Consider the following 13,427-nt stretch of genomic DNA (forward strand, 5'->3'; position numbering starts at 1 on the left):
CTTACGTCAGAATAAATTAATGAATATTCATATATATATCTATATATATTGTTAACTGCAATTGTTTATTTTTTTAGTAAATATTATTTTTTATACATTTCCGGAAGATTTAAATCCTTTTTTCCATTTATTTATTTACTTTTTCTATTTATAATTATTTAGGATATAATTTTTAAAAATATATTCCAATACCGAAATTCTGATTTTTATTAAATCATTATTTTACAGCATTGATTTTAATATTAATTAACTTTTGATTTATTAATTATTAAAATGGAATATTAAAGGAAATAGTTGTAAAATAATTTTGTGAATAATGGAATATTAAGGATAAAATTGTGTGAATTATTTTATTGGAATGATAAAGTGAATAAAATTTGAAGTGATATACATATAAAGGATGATATTAATATTGATTATACAAAATGGAAAATTAAGGTAAAAATTGTGATGGATGAAAACCCATATCTTTCAATATATTTCATCAATTTGATTGTAAGTGCCATCTTTGTCATTATAAATATTTAATAAAAATCGTGAAAAGTCCATTTTCATTATCGAATAATCCGAGTTAACCGCGTGACCCAGTCAATCAAAAGTACTTGAAAATAGATTTTACCTCTTTATCCCCCTTCTACTCCTTCTCACTTATACACCAGTAGTATAGAGAGAAGAATGATCGACGTGAGGACGCATCCAGAAGGTAGGAATAGAATCTTTACTGTGAAAATGAGAGAAAAAAATACAATCGACATCCAACCCCAACCAAATGTCAGAATTTTTCTCTTCAATAAATCGATTCTTAGCAAAAGTGGCTAAATTATGCATGGGAAAAAAGTTCAGATGAATTCACAGTGAGTGTGGATAAATTTCTAATCTAGCAAAATAATTGAAGTAATTTGGAATTATTTTTCAAATTAATGTATATGATAACCAATCTACTCTGATTTTTAATGAATATTTAATATTTCAATCAATCAGATTTAATTTACTTTCCATTAATATGATTATCTGTTGAGGCATCTGGCAAGATATGATAAATAATCATTATTATATTAATTAACCTATTGAGAAATTTTTCTGCTCATTAAATTTTCATAGCATATAGTTATGTACCATCTATAATTGCTTTAAAAAAATTTTGTGATACCAATCAATAAACTTTAATTACCTACAATATTTTTATTTAAAATATTCATTTCAATCAAGTACCAAGCATAAATTTTCAAATTATAACATCACCTTCCATTATTTTTTGGAATCAACAATAAAAAACCATATTTTATCTTAAACTCCGAATTTTTTATTATTATTCCCTGATACGTAAATTTTGAGCGGCTTAAGTTGAAAGAAATATGAAGAAAAAAAATGGTTTTTTAAAACCAACACTTTTCTTCCTCGTATAATATAGGACGTATGTTGAAACATGTGAAAATTAAGGGTGTAACGACCTTTGAGATTCGCTTTAAGACTTAACATCCGCAGTGAAGAATCGAACATGTGATTCAACGAGGGTAGAACCCTCCTAGAAGCTTGTAAGAACATTAACATCAGCAATGAAGAGTGAGAGAAATAGTAAAGGAAATGACGTCTTGACCTAACGAAAATACCAGGTGGCGACCAATCCTTGATGTGTTTCTCGTTGAGGACATGAACACTACTAACTAACACATTTTTTTTCGACCTCAACTTTGACTCCTTCTTGTGTGCCTCATCTCGCTCGTCAACTATATGCCTTGATATTGAAAGAAGGGGCTTCTGTCGTGCCGCCGGATATCCGTTCACCCTACATCTCCAAAAGAGACTTAAGGGACACGAGAGATAGTCGAGAGGAAGCAAGGAAGATCGACATAAGAAGACTATAACTTATCGAGTGAAGACTTCAAGTCAAGAACTTGATGAGCTATTTAAAATCGAAAAAATCGCATCAGATGAGTCTGATTGATTAGTCAGTTGTTGATAAATGCTACTGGAAATGTTTTAGGAGGAGTCTTTGTTGGGCGGAGCAACACTGGCAAGCAGCTTAGGGCTATGACTAAGCCAAGGAATATGCACTTTTGCGCACTTGGCACAGAATCAAAAAAAAAGTGACACGTTGTGTGCTTTTGAACATGGTGGGGAGGAATGTGACGGATGAAATTGCTTGATCATTTCAAAGGAACTGTGATTGCTTTTAAGATTTTCTTGTAATGAATTTTTATACAGATGTATTTTTTATATGTATGCATTAGAATGAGCTAAATACTTTCATGTATTGTTCAGGCATATTTAACGACCTAATTTTTATTCTGATATTTTATGTAATACAGTTGGAACAAATTGTAATAACTTTGAGATACTAGTGTGCTACTAAAAAATGAATGTAATCAGAGAGAATTATGTATCTGATAAACATTTGCAAATAATATTTTTTGTATAGCATATTTAAAGTTAGAAAATAATTAAAACAATTCAGAAAAAATGGAATTTTCCATTGCATCATACTTAAACGTCTGAAAATAACTCTAAAACATAATAAATGATTAAAAAGCTTGAAAAGGCTTGATGGTGAAAAGAGAATAATTTTGACAAACTTGGACAATAACTTTAGAATAATAAAAAATAAATGGTATTATTTAGTTTACACAATTTGTGGCTATTCTCAAGTCTGGATTAAGAAAAATCTCCATCTTAATCTCAATGTCAATTTGTGCGAAACAATTTTCACCCAACTATAGGTATACAAGAATAAAGGGGAGTTTGCTATTATGAAACCAGTCATTGGAATTTACTCAATAGTTTCGTAAGTAAAAGCTTTAGTTGTCCAGCAAACTCCATATAATGGTCTTTATTTTGTTGTCTCTGTCTCCTTTATTGTCGCATATTGAATAAGGCATTTAAACGATAATCACAACTTTTTGGCACCCAGTGTGTTCTATAGAATTCCAATGGAATATAGACTAGCAATGTTGATGTCAATGCTTCTGTGTACATAAACGATGATGAAAAGTATTTTTGCAAGCTAAGATGCAACCGATTGCACTACTAAGACCTCGACACTGATCTAGATAGACAACATTAAATCACGAAAAATCAATAGACTATGAAATTTATTTTAATTCTAGGGTAAACTTTATCTTAATTCTGATGAACAATTTGATAATCGATTAAATCATTGATCAAAGACTATCTGAACCATTCCACCAAAAAACTTCATATCAAAAAGTAGCAAATAAATATTTGGACCAATTAATTTGAAATTGAAAAAAAAATTTTTTGAATATTATGATAAACTGTGTCTGATAGACATGATGAATAGATGAAATAAAAACATTATTTCAGCATAATTAATAGCCACTATCAAGACAACAATGGTATTATCATTGTCATCATGGTGATGATGATGTTGATGATGATAATAAGCAATAGTAGAAGCGTTGATATCAACAATAACAATAACAACAACAACTTTAGGAAAGAGTTAAATTCATGCAACGTGAGCTTGTCGACTTATCGATCGAGAGCTAGGGAAGGTTCGAGGACAAAGAAGCAAGAGGATGTAGACTGAAACACGTGATTGCACGTATAGCTATACGACAGGAGAGATAGATGGCAACAAATTTACAGGGAGGTGAGATATATGGTTGCATCGTTTGCATAGCTAATATACCCTCATGGTAATATCTATTCACGCATTGAACCCTACGCCACGTGATTTCATCCAATTTTCTAGCCGATCAAACTGTAAACACGAAGAGGACATTTGCAGAGCAGCCATTTTGTGGTATAGCAAGTGTTAAAATGTGTGGAAGAAAATGGGAATAAGACAACAACCATGATGACGATAATGAGGAAACTTACATTTGATAATGGGGTAGTTTGATGATGATGATGATGGTCTTAGTAGAAGTATTGTAAAGGTTATAAGAGAAAACCATAGTCTTCGAAGATATTGGTGGCGCTCTTAAGGTGTATGAAATCACTTAAAGTTGCACTGATGCTTGATGATGCTATCTAGTGCAGAGCCCACTGTTGCAAGGACAACAATATGCACCTGACTTTGCGAATCGAAGCGTATAATTTCGAAGCGTGTTGATCGCCCGCGGCAAACGCACTAAAGACCTAAGTTATACTATGAAGAGGCTGATCTGCAGGAGAGGAGAGAGTGAGAGAGAGAAAGAGAGGGACCAAAGCAGGAGCATAGACCAAGAAAAGTTGAGTAGAGGTGAGGGGGTTACAATTTTAGCGTTCTCACTGCTTGGTGTGCTCACTTGTGTGCCGGTGCAGAGTATTAACAAACCGAGGAAAAGATACCAAAAATAATTTTCGGCGGTGAAGAAATAAATCGGGGAAGCAACCGCAGCAAGCAGCATGCAGAAGGAGGCAGAGTGTGAGAGTCGATGGTGTCGGTCAGACTGTTAGAGGGTTTGGAGAGGTTGAGCAGACTTGAAGAAGACATCATCATCTTCAAGAAGTTCAAGAAGAAGAAGATGAAGCAAAGGGAAAAGCAGACACAAGAGGTGAAGTGAAAACTGATCAAGAGTTTAAGGATGAGTGATTGAAGAAAACCAAATGTATTAAGGTAAGGTCATCATCAAGGAAAGGTTCAAGGTACCACGAAGGATAATACTAGTGGAGGGTCTAGCTGATAGAGTTGATATATAAGAGTAGTATACAAGAGACAAACGTGCAAGTATCAGCGAGTTGAGCAGAGCAGCTGCCCGTCGCTGGTGTATAGAACTTACCTCCGCTGTTTTTAGAACTCCACTCCCAGAAGAGCGCTGCCCGTGCCGAGCCAAAACCAAAATACCACCGATATGCTTTCCCCACACAACACCCCTCCCGCCATCAGCAACGTCGCTTTGCATACATCTCCCCGCACCATCCACAATGTGATCCGACGACGAGGCGGGCATCAGAGAACGCCAACGCCTTCTTCGTCTTCATCACCGTCATGATTTTCGTCTTGGGTTATAGAGCTACTGCTAGGCTTGATGCCAGCCGATGAGTCTTGAGAGCTGCCTCAAGAGACCTAACTCAACTTACCGAAAGAATCATGGCGGAGATTTAAGAGAGTTGATGAAAGTATCCAGAAGTCTTTTGATTCTTTCAAGTTTCATTACTTGATATTATATATGAAGACAGGTCGTTACACTCTGATTTGGTGGTGACGTTGACTATCTACCCTAAGGAACGGCTGATTGAACTGACACTATAGGTAACACAGACTAATCTGTCAGGAGAAGTGAAGTGGCATATCGCGATCATGGATAGCTGGAAAGCCAGGCATTAGGTTAGAGGTACCAACGACCCAACGCCTCATGAAGCATTCAGTCAGTGGTCGTATATAAATTAGCACGACAGATGGGACAATGGAGGTGAATTTCACCAACTAACGTGACGTAATTGGATTCAAACCAATGCTTGTGTCTCTCTATTCCACCAGTTAAATATACATATACATACATACATATATATATATACATCTCATGAAATTTATCAACTCTAAAATGATGACTGCAAACCAATGTGTCTTCCATTATTATTTCTTCCTAATGTGAAATGATTAACGTTAGATAAGGAAGGTGATACCTCTATGAATATTTTATTCATCCACTGAACTATCACATCTCACTTCGTTATTTATCGGTAACTAAACGAGTTAACTGTAGAGAAGACTTGAACTATTTCAAAATAGATATCATTATTTATTCAAAAGGATTCAAGGAAAATAATGGAAAATGTGAGAGAAAGATAGCACGAAAACTCCAGCGACGGATTCGATCCATGAATCTTCCTGAAAGCTTCGAAAAGATTTTACTGACTAATCTATGGATCAATATCTTACTTCACATATTACCCTTTTCTACCATATTCTATAACTACTGCATGTAATTGCTTCATTTTTCGAATAAATCATTTTTTATTCTAATTCATCTCTCATATTATTGTAGAGTCGAATTTTTGAAAATCGATATTAAATTAGTTTAATGACGTAAATATTCGTTTATTTTTGGAATATTCAATTATCGTAAAAAAAATTTTTCAAAATCTTGTTTTTTTTTTATTGAATAATTAAATGAATTAACTAAATCATCGATGCATCCGAAGAGTTTTGATTTCAGTAGAAGTTTTAATGCTCTAATTTAAATTTTATGGATGAAATTGTTCAATGATTATTCATTCTATTGTAATTAATTATCATCCAATTCTACTTATTAACTAAAAAAAAACTGTCTCATATAGATGGTTTTTCATGTTGCTAATTAATATAAAATAAGTCATAGAATTTGATTAAATACATTTGAGTGAAATATTAAACCAAGTGTCATTTAGAAAATCAGAAAGCTCTCCTGAAGATAATGAATAGTAGCAAAAGTGATTAGAGTTCTCTACAGTTAAATGTTGATACTCAAATTGAGGAGATATGTTACATCAGGTGTGCTAATGAGTTGAGATAGCTTTGAGACATGAACAAGACGTTGAAATCCAGGCTAAATCCACATTTATCCCCTAGCTCTCTGCCTTCAATCTTACTCGAATCCCCTCGATCTTAAGCACTGGAAGAAAACAGGAAAGTGAAACGGCGTCGTTACTTCTGAGATCGGCACGTGCCACTCGATAAATCTGTCGGCAGCTGACGGCGTACCGCTGCCGGCTGTTTTCTCCCTACTGCCAACGTCGTAGCTAACCAACACACCATCATCGTCGACCTCATCAACGAACCCCCTTGATACTCTACACGGTCCAGGAGAGCTAAATATTATGTCCCCAACAGCGGCTTTATAGCCAACCAAGACCACGGTATGCTACGTAGCTATGTCTTATTAATTCTCATCAATTGATTTGTCTTCAATTTATTGAATTTTCAACTTCTACTTCAGAAAACAGACATTTACTCGATAAAGATAGAAATCTTAATAGAAACTTTGGCAATTTCATTATTAAATTGTCATTTAATTGAAGACAAAAATAAAGCACAAAGTTGGAATTGTTTTATGATCAACTAATTACCTTTTGTAGCAGAATCCTAAAAAATAGAGAGACGAATTGAAAACTAAAATTATCATTCACATTATTTAATCATTAATTCATTGTCTATTCGTGGACAATTACATTTTTAAGAGTTGGTATTTTTCATTTAACAGAAAAACCAGTTGAATTCTAATTAGTCTTTGAATAAATGTTGGAGATATATGTGATTATTATCAATAGGTTGATAAAGTTCTTTAAACTTAATCATGGAATTAACACATCACTGGTTTTAATAAGAATTAAATCCTTCATTTCAATAGTTGAAGGGGTCATATATGACATGCTCGATTGACTTGGTATCCAAAAATACTTGGATTCTGCTCAAGGAGACAAAACTTACTTGTAAATTCCAATGACGTCGAATCAAGTTAAGCTAGATAGGATAGGTACAAAGATAAAAAGGGTGCAATAATTTTTTAATAAAGATGGAATACCTTGTCTTGGTTAATATTTAAAAAAAGAACAAAATTCAATCCGCACGAGTAAAAGATGAATTATTAATTATCAATCATAAAAATAGATTTCCTTAAGAAATTGAAATTAATACTACCCAAATTTTTATCATTTTGGGAAATTTATTGTTACAAGAATAGAGTCATTTACATTTCAATTATAAAATAAATGGATGAACATTATAATTATTCGTAAATTTTTAATGATTAACATAACTTTTTCGTTAATTGAATAATTACTGACTTAGAGCAAAGCATATTATTATTTTAAATTCAATTTAAATGGTAAAAATGGATTTATTAAGAAAACTTTGATTTCCATGTGAGAAAATAACTAGATCAGTTATTCAAAAAATATTAATAATAAATAAGTAGAAGAATAATCCAACATAAGTTAATAATAAATAGTGCAAAAATGATAATGAATGATTAATTATCTTGTTCTTTTTTTAAACAAGTAAAAAAGAACTTTTTGTGGGTTCTGAGTAATTTGAATCATGACATCAATCGAATTAGAATTTTAAAAAAATTCATTAAAATTTTTTTAATAATATTCTATAGATATCTCAAATAATGTACAGAGTACATTAAATATATGAGATTTTTATTCCATTAGTTTCTATCAAACCTTTCTATCAATTACTATGGTTTTCAGCCATAAAAATTCATTCCCAAACTTATGACCCAATCAATAATTTTTTTTCTGCACAAGATAACAATAAAAATCGTACTCTAAAAATATCAATTAATTAAAAATTTACAGAGTAATGTAAATGAAATACAGTTGAAATATTTTCCAAATAATCATGATACCAAATTAAGCTTGATACTCAGATTTTCATGAACTGTGAATGACTAAGTAACAAAGGAAACGATTTAATTCCCGCGACTGACAATAAACGATAAATCTACGACAATGAAGAGTAAATAAAATAAAATAATAAAAGTAATTGTTTCTTAATTTAGAAAAAGCCGATATGAAAAAAAAGGTAAATAATTTACCTTGCAACCGCGATGAGAGAAATAACAACCATAATCATTACAAAGATGTTTTTATATAGAAAGTGGAAATTACATGGAGCTGAAGTTCAATAGTTATTATATAGATACACATAAGGGTAAAACAAAGGGATCGAACAAGCGTAATCGGAGCTGTTTAATGGAGAGAGAAAAAAAAATAAACTTTTAACCGGTCGATTTGTCTCCATCCAAGGCGCAGACTAGATGTCTGACGTAGGAATTGGCATCGCCGCGTTATTGGTAACGGCGTGGTGAGCTCGGCGTGTCCTATGACACGGCGAAGTAAAAGCTAAGGGGCTAAATTTAAACTACGAGTTGCGATTGAGTGAGAGAGGAAGAGAGGGCGAGTCCGAGGGTAAGGCTGAGGCTGAGCAGGAGCAGCCGCCAGAAACCACAGCACGTGCTTTGGCTGACGTGTGCTACGTTGTTCTTTCTCACTCCTTTTTTTTTCCTCTTCTTGCTTATGTACTCATTTGCGTCTGCGATTCTTGCTAACATTTAAACCTTCTTTCTCCATTTGTCCTCTTTCTCTTACCCCTTTTATATACACACACGTTGCCACACATGAGCTTAAAAACCTATCAATTATCGTCGCAAGCTGCACGTTCTCCAGACGCGCCAGCTTCCTGCATCAACTCCTGCACCTTGCGTACACACTTTTATAACGACCCAGAGCCATAAGTGTTGTTTTATCGGCCCTCTAAACATCAGTCTACACTTTTTGTACATTCTTCAATTTCACTGTGATTTTTACTTTAATTTCCCGTTTTTAAGAAATCGCTTTTTGTTGACAGCTGTTGTAATCATTTTTTCATGCTTTTCATAGTGGTTTTCGTAATCCGGTGGAACTGATAGTTGTATAAATAAATTTTAAGGGACATTTTTTTTTTTTTTATATATTTCATAACAAATATTTTTCAAGCTTTTTTTTAAAGTTAAAATATCATTTCTTAATTGATCATCAATACATGTTAGAAAAAATGGAAGATTTTTTTTTAATTAATTTAATTGATTGGTATTTTTAGATTGATAAAATTTTGAAGAATTATTTCTTTAATTATCAGAATTTTTACTAAAATAATTGTCAACTCTATTATCACTTTTTTTTTTTCAATACTCTCTTGATTAATAATACTTAATTTCCTTGAAGAAATATCTTAAATTTGTTAATTACTTTATTAAATTAATGAAGTTGTGAGAAATAATATTTTCAGTTGAAACTAAACTCCATAAGGTAAGGGAAAAAAATTTTCTTGACATAAAAACTAACTGATTCGTTGACAGAGTTGTTATAATCAAATTCTGATTCATTTTCCCATGAATTTAATGACAATCTGCGTACAAAGAATATACTGGGGATAATATACAGTGAAAAGCAACAGATTCATTTTGACCCCACGTGCTTTCTCTCTTATCCCCTAGAGTAGTATTCACGGTAGGAGACTGGAAAACACATGTTTCTTTTTTTCAGCCCCACTCAGACCAATATTCTAATGAAATTTCAAGTTTCCCTCTGCTTTATAATTTACCAAGAAAATTCTCCAACATTGTAAATCGTCACCTAATCCTTATACAAACATTCATCATTTTAACTACTTTTTCAAATTTATTATAATTTTTTCTCAAATTACTTTACTCATTAATAATTCAATTGTCCAGATTAAATTTTTAAATAAAAGATGTCTTTTTTTGTTAAACAAAAAAATACAAAATTAATGAAATTCGAACGAAAGTAGAAAAAAATTTATTATTAAAATAGATAAAAATGTAATATTCTCGAAATTAATAATATGAATGATATGAAAATAATAATCAGAAATAGCTGATAAAATATAATGTTGGAGAAAAAAATTGAAAATTTCTCGTCTCTAGGAACGTGACAATAAATTCCAAACTCTTTCATGCGTTAGTGCTCGTTGAGTCGTGTATATACGCGTTTCACTAGATATCGCATGGCTTCTCTGTTATACTCTTGTTCTTCTTCTTTCATTCTATCCTTCCTTTACATCTCCACACGCATCGGCTTGTTGCTCAGATGCATGAGAGAGACACGGGTCACAGGCGCCGGGATAGAAGCTGTAAGGTATATAATGCGCTGACGGTGCGTAAGCTTGAAACGCGACACCAGCATATATACAAGAGAGACGAGTACGCCCGAATCACTCGGCCAAGGGGAAATTATCAAGGCAATTCCATAAGCTGTACGCACACATTGCCATCTCCGTCGACGTCAGCCTTAAGATTTACGTCGCAACGGCTGGATGTCCAGGCCCTCTGCTACCATCAAATAGAGGAGAGAGTTCAAGAAGATGAAGAAACAGAGCTGAGGAAGCAAGACCATCCACGGTGCTAAGCCAGCATAAAAACAGAGATGGAGAACGTAAAACAAGAGGGAGAAACTGGCAGCTGTTGGGCGCGTGCGGCGTCGAACCTTTTAAGGTGCGATCACTGGACGCACGGCGTCGCAACCTCCCCTCAATACCCCCCTCACCTCAACCCTCTTCTTCTTCTTCTTCTTCTCCATCACCATCGTCGCCGTCACGTCTTCTTCCTCTTCTTCTTCTTCTTCTTGATCAACAGTATCTTTTCCCTCTCTACTCACTGTACGAATTATTCCGACTCTGACCGAACCTCTCGCCAACCCTCTCCCAACTTCTTGTGAGCCAATTAAACGTATATACTGTCGAGCGAATATTTGCACTCGCCATCTCTCTCGTTTTCTTGTTCACGACTTTTGTAGCCTTTCTTTGAATTCAGTAGACTCGGAATGAAATCGAAAGTTGTTGGCAACAACCATTGGCAAAGAATGTATTCCATTTTTGTAAAAAGATCATTTCATGGCTATGCATTTTTCTCTGCTTGCTTATTAGAATGCTAAATACTTGACTACTTGACTACATTAATTGTCATTCTATTTTTATTGAGACAAGTCTTTTTACTGTCAGTTGAGTCTCATGAAATACTTTAGTTTCTAGCTATTGTTTACACAGTTGTAATTCTTTATCAAAGCATGAGATAAGTTATGAATCGATTAAATTTTATTTCGGCTCTTTCGAGTAATTGTTCTTTAGGTAATCAATTTATAAATGTAAAGCTGTCTAAATTGAAAAATAAAAACGTTAGTAATTAAATTAAATTAATATTTTTTTTTGATATCTAGTGCTTTAGTTTCTGAAAGATAATATTTTTGATCTTGAAAAAATGTGTCTCATTAAAACTCTTTGGAGTAATAAATAATTTATTTATATTATAAACTTATTAATAATTCATTAACATCCGTACCTTCGTCAATTATTACTTACCGCAAGAATTTCGAAATTTACAAATAAATATTTATAATTATTCACAGTATAGAATTTATTTCCTTTGATGAACGAAAACGTATTTGATACGTTTATAATAATTTAAATAATCAATAATTAATTTACTTTTCATATAATTATTACATAGTATCCTTATTTTAATGATCACACATCATTGTGATAATTGATAAATATTATGTTGATAATTTATTATTTTCTAAGACACTACTCATAACTAATTAATTTCATCAATTATTCGCTAACTCAAAACATCAATGATAATCCATTTGATGTTTCATAATTACTATTACGACGACTTGTAATTTATCTAAGTGTTTAGCAACGTGTTATTAAATACCTATTATTTAAACTTCTTCAATATTTTACTATCATCCGTACTGTTATTATTTAATTAAAAATTTTCAAAAAGTAGATCACATTAATGAAACATTAAATAAATATTTTGATAAATTCATTAAAATTGTTTACTTTAAATGGCTATTTTTGTAAGATTTAATTTTTTGCCATTCACGTATTGCAGTTTTAACCTTGTACAAATATTGGCACATGATAAAAAAAAAGTATTTACTTGCTTATTTTATTTATTATGCTTTACTTCTTTTCGTTCTTCATCTTGTATTCTAGTCAATTCCTGGTGTAGTGGAGAAAGAGCAACAGGCTAGCCACCCTACTGAATTGTTGGGGATCGAGATTATATATACGAATAAAAGTAGAAGTTTATTGATGTTTTGAGTGTTTCCTCTCATACAGTTTCCGTTTTGATTTGATCATAATAATATAATCATTATCTCAATAGCTTTGAATGTGATTACGTCAATGCTAACATTATTAATATATGTATATACATGTATATGTATCTCTTTTATATGTACCCACTTAACATACATGATTGAAAATCACAGATGAACTTTGTTCAGAAAATGTCATCGATTCTTCGACAAAAAATTATTTGCACAATATATTTTAATTCCAATTTTGGGTAACAAATCATATTGTATTCCCACATAAAAGTAAATAAATTCGAACTTGTTGAATAATATAACCTTCGGAAGGAGTTCCCAAAGTGGTATGTACACACGTGCCACTATGGATGCATTAACCAGTCATACACATTAATAATAGGAACATATATATATTTACCTAGTGTAAAAATATGCCGGACGATACTATTAAAAAGCTAGTGGTTGGTTCGAAATATAAATCTATTGTCGATCGAATCAAGTATTAAGCCGTAGGTTAGTCGTCGTGAGCAACTAAAAGAGCGTCAACTAAAGCCAAACAATATGTACAACCTTTACAACCCGGTCTAGACACGAGGGTATATTTATGAGGACGTCAAAGAGGGTAAATTTATCGATTCCATTGAGCTTCCTATTCTCTTCTCTCTCTAAATACTATTATATACATTAAAAAACTCTGATAATAAAATAATATTATCCGGTGAGATCCACAGTCATGGTATGTTATTTAATAATCGCATTTTCCATTTACTCTCGTCACAAACTAAATATTTTTAATCATTTTTTCTTTTCTTTCTTATTGAATAGAATACATGTTTTGTTTTTGAATTGATTTAATTATTTTTTTAATATAAATAAAAATAATTAATATTTTTTAA

General features: G+C 32.3%; 1 protein-coding gene across 5 annotated transcripts in view; it reads right to left on the bottom strand.

The window, feature by feature from the left end:
- The window catches only part of Mef2 (myocyte enhancer factor 2), a 32,965-nt gene that overhangs the window by 12,479 nt on the left and 7,059 nt on the right, over positions 1-13,427 (bottom strand). The window contains exon 1 of one of the 5 annotated variants that reach the window (XM_035093057.1): positions 4,725-5,023. The exons of 3 other annotated variants lie outside the window; for them this stretch is intronic. The gene's annotated coding sequence lies outside the window, so the exon portion shown is untranslated. Of the gene's footprint in view, positions 1-3,840; positions 4,196-4,724; positions 5,024-13,427 lie in introns of those variants that run through there. One more of the 5 variants, XM_035093056.1, reaches the window with a different exon arrangement.

This window comes from Chelonus insularis, unplaced genomic scaffold (assembly GCF_013357705.1).
Source record: "Chelonus insularis isolate UGA/USDA-ARS -01 unplaced genomic scaffold, ASM1335770v1 contig_94_pilon, whole genome shotgun sequence".
Lineage (NCBI taxonomy): Eukaryota > Metazoa > Arthropoda > Insecta > Hymenoptera > Braconidae > Chelonus > Chelonus insularis.